General features: G+C 37.5%; 1 pseudogene; it reads left to right on the top strand.

Moving 5' to 3' along the window:
* The first annotated feature begins 696 nt into the window (after positions 1-696).
* On the top strand, positions 697-1,092 carry LOC102916510 (immunoglobulin kappa variable 4-1 pseudogene; annotated as a pseudogene).
* The last annotated feature ends 4,440 nt before the right edge of the window (positions 1,093-5,532 follow it).

The raw sequence follows: 5,532 nt of genomic DNA, 5'->3' as shown, positions 1-5,532 counted from the left end.
CCATCCTTCCTTTTATTAATTGCACATTTTTTTTACTGTATGTTTCCTAATTTGTTGTTTTAATTTTTTGAACATATCATTTCCCTAGGTCAGTCAATCTGAGATAGCTCTCCTAATGTTTCTGCACAAGTCATCTGATTTAAATATGTCTTGGATTTTAACCAAAGCATCTATTGAGATCCTAGTAGATTTCTGTTGGAGAGCTGTGAGCCAATATCTTTCAGTGATTTCTTATGCTCTCTGTTATAGTATTTTTGGCTGTTGATTGACAGCAGCCTCTCTCACACACACTGCCCAGGCATCTGCCTTTGTATTTGCTGACTGCTTTGCATGGGCTCCTCCAGCCTAGACCAGCTGCTCAGAATGTATAAACCAGGCCTTTTCAGTGAGAACAGAGCTGCATCAGACAAACAAGGGGAGCAGGATGGAGTCACGAACCCAGGTCCTCATGTCCCTGCTGCTCTGGGTGTCTGGTGAGAAATTTTAAAGTATTATGACCTTTTTAGAGTCACTTTTTGTATAAAAAATTTACAATGTGTGTCAGGATGTAATAATATTTATGCAATAATACTCTAACAATATAGTATTACGAGGACATTAAATGAAAAATTTAATTTGTATTGAATTCTGTAGTTTTTTTTTAATTATGCATGATCATTGATATTCCTGATTGCAGGAGCCTGTGCAGATATTGTGATGATCCAGTCTCCATCCTCCCTGGCTGTGTCAGCAGGAGAGAAGGTCACCATCAGCTGCAAGTCCAGTCAGAGTCTCACTTTCAGCTCCAATCACTACTTGGCCTGGTACCAGCAGAAACCAGGACAGGCTCCTAAACTGCTGATCTACTTAGCATCCACTCGGTACACTGGGGTCCCTGATCGCTTCACAGGCAGCGGGTCTGGGACATATTACACTCTCACCATCAGCAGTGTCCAGGCTGAAGACCTGGCAGATTATTACTGTCAGCAGTATCGCAGTGATCCTCCCACAGTGCTTCAGCCTCAAACAAAAAACTCCTCTGAGAGTCTCACCAGCTGCCTGCACCACACACAGCCCTGGACATGCACACTTCCACTTCCCCCTTTTGGCTGAGAGCCAGTGTCTCTGAAACACTGATGAACAAGTTTGCCAAGCCCAGCAAAATATAATAGTTTTAATGTATCTTATGTCTTGTTATATGAAAATTCTTTATATGACAATGCAAAGGAGAACGCAGTATTATCTTGCAATTCCTTCTGTAACACATTAGCCAAAGCTCTGTTTCTTGACTATGAGGGATTTATCTTTTTATAGTTATGGAATTTGGTGTCCAACATAAGAGTCTATGGGCTGAAGTGATGATTATGGCAAACTGTATTTCTGTTGGAGGAAAGAGTATTTCCTGCTCTTTCTAGATTCTGGAGTGCTTTCTTACTTCCTCACTGATGCCTATTTCTATTTTTTCTTTTCCTTTCCATAAATTCTTTTAACTTTTATTATATTTTATTTAATATATATGTGAGTGTGCATGTTTCTAGGTGTACATGTGACATGGCATATTTCTAGAGCTCAGAGGATACTTGGACTTGATTGTCTCTTCATCATTTGGGTTCTGAGGTTCAAGCTCAGATTTGACATCAGGCTTGGTGTCAAGTGCCTTTGCCATCTGATCCATCTTGCTGCTTCTTAAAATCTTTTATTGATGTAAAGTTATTCTACACAATTTTCTTGAAAGCTATGTTTTTCTAGTATATCAGGTACTTTCACCGTATGCACTAACCTTTCCCATTTCCCCTTCCCTTTCCTGCTGTCTTTTCTTCCCCAGCTTCATTTACTTTTATCTCTCTGTCTCTGTCTTTCATACAGACACACCCACACTCACCCATCCTACACTTTCATATACATAAACATATATGAACATCACACATATACATACATAGATACACAAATATCCACATGTAGATATATATACACATACAGTCATGAACTTTACATACCCAAAATTCATATACTTAGGATTCAAAAAAGAGAGAAAATGTGATATTTCTTGCCCTAATTTCTCAGGCCACATCTCCCTCTAAAGTCTCCATATCTGATTTCCAACAGTGAAAACTGAGAAAACTCTCTTCACACTAATGCTGGATATAATTCTGTGTCAGCAGATGCTACCTTACAGTCTTTACATTTTATATCAATTAATAAAGCTTAATGTTTCCAGAAAGGAATATTTTGTGCTTCCATGTAATATCAGTGTGGTAACTAATTGTGTCCATATTCTGAATAAGAAACTTATTGAGTACCTATTTTCGAGATATGGCAGGGAACAAATGTGTTACAGAGTATATAAAATTTCTGGAGAGTGCCAGATACCTTAAAGCTGAGTGATTCTTGGCAGTGAACCTTGAGTGTAGGTTGCTAAATGTAGAAAAGCCTCAAATAAACCAAAAGATGTGTGTAAACCAACAGATACAAATCATAACACAGAAACACATGATCCTTACAAACAAATAAAAAATGATGTTCCAAAGGACGATAATTCCCATATGGATTCAACTCAAAGATCTGAAATAGGTAAATTTTTGGGTGAAGATTTCAAAAACATACTCATAAAAATGGTGAATCACCATAAAAGATACTGTAGTTAGGTTTCCTGTACCCAGCCTGGCCCATGGTCAGAACAAATCTCTCCCATCTGCAGTCACTCACTTGCTTATAAAATAGTCATTAAGAGTCTTAATATTAGTTACTAAATGCATGGCCTATGGCAGGATTCTTACTAGCTAGCTGTTATAACTTGACCCATTTCTATTAATCTATATGTCGCCACATGGGCATGGCTTACTGATACTTTTACAACTTGTTCCTCCTGGTGGCTCCTATCGTCTCCTTTTTCTCCTTTCTCCTCTCACTGTCTCTTTTGGGTTTTCTCACCTGACTCCATCCTGTCCTGCCATAGGCTAATTCAGCTTTATTTATCAACCAGAGTAACACATACTCACAGCATACAAAAAGACATCTCACAGCACTTCCCCTTTTCTGTCTAATCAAAAAGGAAGGTTTTAACTTTAACATAGTAAAATTATATGTAACAAACAGATATTAAGCAAGAATTACAGTTACAATATCTGGTCTTCATATTTTTCAAAATTAAAGGTAATATTCTATCTATCCTATATTTGTGAGTCTAAGGTTTCATATCTAATTTATCTTTTATCATGACTAAGGAAAACTATAATTATAACTATCTAGTCTTCAACTACTCCAAAGACCCCAGAAGGTTATAATAATACCTGAGAAAACAGGAGATGAACGCAAGCAACTTTCAGGAATCTTGCTAGAGTAGACAGAGACAACAGACAACCTGGAGAATTAAAGTTTCACAGCGTCGATGGTGCATTCAAATTGGCTATAGGCTTAGACTATCTGATAGACCATTTTTAGAAGCAGGAATTTTGAAAGATCATCTTACCCTGTCTTGGTAGAGTTCAGAAGTCACTTTTCCTTGTGTCCTGCTTGTCCAGAAAGGACAGTATTCATACTGTCAACAGTTGTGGCAAGGGCAGTTCTTTGCCCAGTAGGCCATTTTGTGCCAAGAATAAGACAAACTTCCAAATGGAAATGTCTCAGACGTACAACATTCTCTCAAGATCAGATTGGTGCTACCAGGAGCAATTGTGTCTCACTTCAAGAAAATTCTAAGTTATCAAAACATTTAAATGCCATATTCTGAAGGTCTATGACGTGATTGAAGATTACCTATCCATCTGACATGTGTTTCTGTAAATCTGGAGAACCTAACTAATATAACTATAGAAATGACAAGTATGGGTGACTATAAATCCGGAAGTCTTATCTGCCTAAACATCCTAAGTACTGACGTTTCACATAAACAAGGGAAACAGTCTGTAAGCAAATGTATGGTAAAAGGACAATGATCTCAAAATTGTGATAATACATAAAATAGCTCAAGCAGAGATAGGAATGTATAGTGCAATATTCAATATGACATAATCCTATATATGTATCAATATACAAAATATTCTAAATTGATAGAACATACATAGAGTATGACAAATATAATTATACATTTGTATCAATATACAAACATTTCAAATAAGAGCAGAAATATATAATTATTCCAACAAATATAGTTCTGTATTTGTATCAATATACAAATTATCTAGATACAAACAAAAATTTATTCAGTCAGAAAGCTAGTGATAAATACAGGCAAATATAAGCTTGATAGATTAAACAATCAGTTATACAGCAGAAATAAAGTGAGTAAGGGGAAAACACAATTGAAATGCTGGAAACTAAATTTTAATGCATTAAATACAACACACAGAACAAAGAACTCACCAACAGTCTCATTAAAACAGAAGAACGATATCCTAGATCAAGGTTGCAGTAGAAAAAACAGCATTGAATTATCATTGGTTAAAAAATTATCATGACTATAATGTCAAAGAATTCTATCACATGATGAAGAGAGCCATGCCTAGAATCATCTGATATAGAAGAGCAGAGATAAAAACCAAAGACATAGAGAACATATTGAATGAAATGAGTACATGAGTACAGAAAATTTCATGTAAAGAGAAAAAAATGACAAACACAGAAAGGCATTTAGTTGTCTAATGAACAACACCAGAGAAACACCTCCCCATGTCATTGATTGTGTCTATAACGTAAAAAATACAAAGGAAAAAAATCCAAGTCCAATGATATAATGGACAAATGCCAACTCAACTCCAAAGACAGACACATCAGAATGACATCTGAACTCTCATTTGAAACTGTAAAGGCTAGAAAAGCATGGGACAGTATATTTCAGGTCTTGATAGTAAGTAATTGTTAAATAAGTTAGCCATGTCCAGTATAATTGCATTTTTATTTACTTTTTTAAATATACTTACCATAGTTTCCCCTCCCTCCCCTCCTCTCACTCCTTCTATCTTCCCTACCTCCCATCCACTCCTCAGAGAGTGTAAGGCCTCCCATGAGGAGTCAAAAAAGTCTGGAATATCAAGTTGAGGCAGGGCCAAGCCCCTAACCCCTGCATCAAAGCTGAGCAAGATATCCCTCCTCAGGGAGTGATCTCCAAAAACCCAGTTCATGTGGTAAGGATAAATTCTGGTCCCACTGCCAGGGGCTCCACAAACAGATCAAGACACACAACTGTCACCCACATTCAGAGGACCTAGTTAGGTCCTGTGCAGGTTCCCTGGAGCTCCCACTAGCTTGGATCAGCTATCTCTGTGTATTTTCTCATCATGGTCTTGATCCCCCTTGCTCAAATAATCCCTCCTCCCTCTCTTAGACTGGACTCCAGGAGCTCAGCGCAGTGCTTAGCTATGGATCTCTGCATCTTCTTCCATAAGTTACTGGATGAAGTTTCTATGATGACAATTAGGTAGGGTAGCCATCAATGAGATTACATGGAAAGGGCAGTTCAGGCACCCACTCCACTACTGCTTGGAGTCTTAGGTGGAGTCATCTTTGTGGATACTTGGGAATTTCTCTAGCACCATTTTCTCCCCAATCCCATGA

The sequence above is a fragment of the Peromyscus maniculatus genome, chromosome 3, assembly GCF_049852395.1.
Source record: "Peromyscus maniculatus bairdii isolate BWxNUB_F1_BW_parent chromosome 3, HU_Pman_BW_mat_3.1, whole genome shotgun sequence".
NCBI lineage: Eukaryota > Metazoa > Chordata > Mammalia > Rodentia > Cricetidae > Peromyscus > Peromyscus maniculatus.
The sequence above is the reverse complement of the archived record's forward strand: the minus strand, read 5'-3'. Positions and strand labels throughout refer to the sequence as shown.